The following is a 902-nucleotide window of genomic DNA, read 5'->3' on the forward strand; positions in this document are numbered from 1 at the left end:
TTCCGGGTTCAGTCCCACTGCGTGGCACCTTGGGTAAGTGTCTTCTACTATAGCCTTGGGCCGACCAAAGCCTTGTGAGTGGATTTTGTAGACGGAAACTGAAAGAAGCCCGTCGTATATATGTATATTTATATATATATGTGTGTGTTTGTGTGTCTGTGTTTGTCCCCCCAACATCGCTTGACAACCGATGCTGGTGTGTTTACATCCCCGTAACTTAGCGGTTCGGCAAAAGAGACCGATAGAATAAGTACTAGGCTTACAAAGAATAAGTCCTGGGGGTCGATTTGCTCGACTAAAGGTGGTGCTCCAGCATGGCCACAGTCAAATGACTGAAACACGTAAAAGAGTAAAAAGAGTAAAGGTTGTATCATACGTAAAGTGTTTTTGTTTATAGGGGAAAATAAGAGTGAATATTCATTTTATAAGTGCTGTGTGTTAAGTCTATTAAAATTGTGCATAAATTATATAAAGTGTATATATAAAGTGCATTAAGTAATCATATCATATTCCAGTTTTTTCACTTTTCAATGAGTAGCAGATGAACGACTATCTTTTGATACAGATGCAACACAGGCTATGCTTTCAGATCTTTTTGGATAAAGTTTCCAGAAAAAACTCAATAGGTTTACCATTAATTCCATGAAATAGTCATGGGTTCCTGTGGCCATGCTGGAGCATCGCCTTTTAGCCAAAGAAATTGACCCCAGGACATATTCTTTGTAAGCCTGGTACTTATTCTATCTGTCTCTCTTGCTGAACCACTAAGTTACAAGGATGTAAACACACCAACATCGGTAGGGATGGGGATAAATACTAATATAAAGACACACATATAAATTTATACAAATATATATATATCATCATCATCATCTTCATCATCATTTAACATCCGCTTTCCA

This window comes from Octopus bimaculoides, chromosome 11 (genome assembly GCF_001194135.2).
Source record: "Octopus bimaculoides isolate UCB-OBI-ISO-001 chromosome 11, ASM119413v2, whole genome shotgun sequence".
Lineage (NCBI taxonomy): Eukaryota > Metazoa > Mollusca > Cephalopoda > Octopoda > Octopodidae > Octopus > Octopus bimaculoides.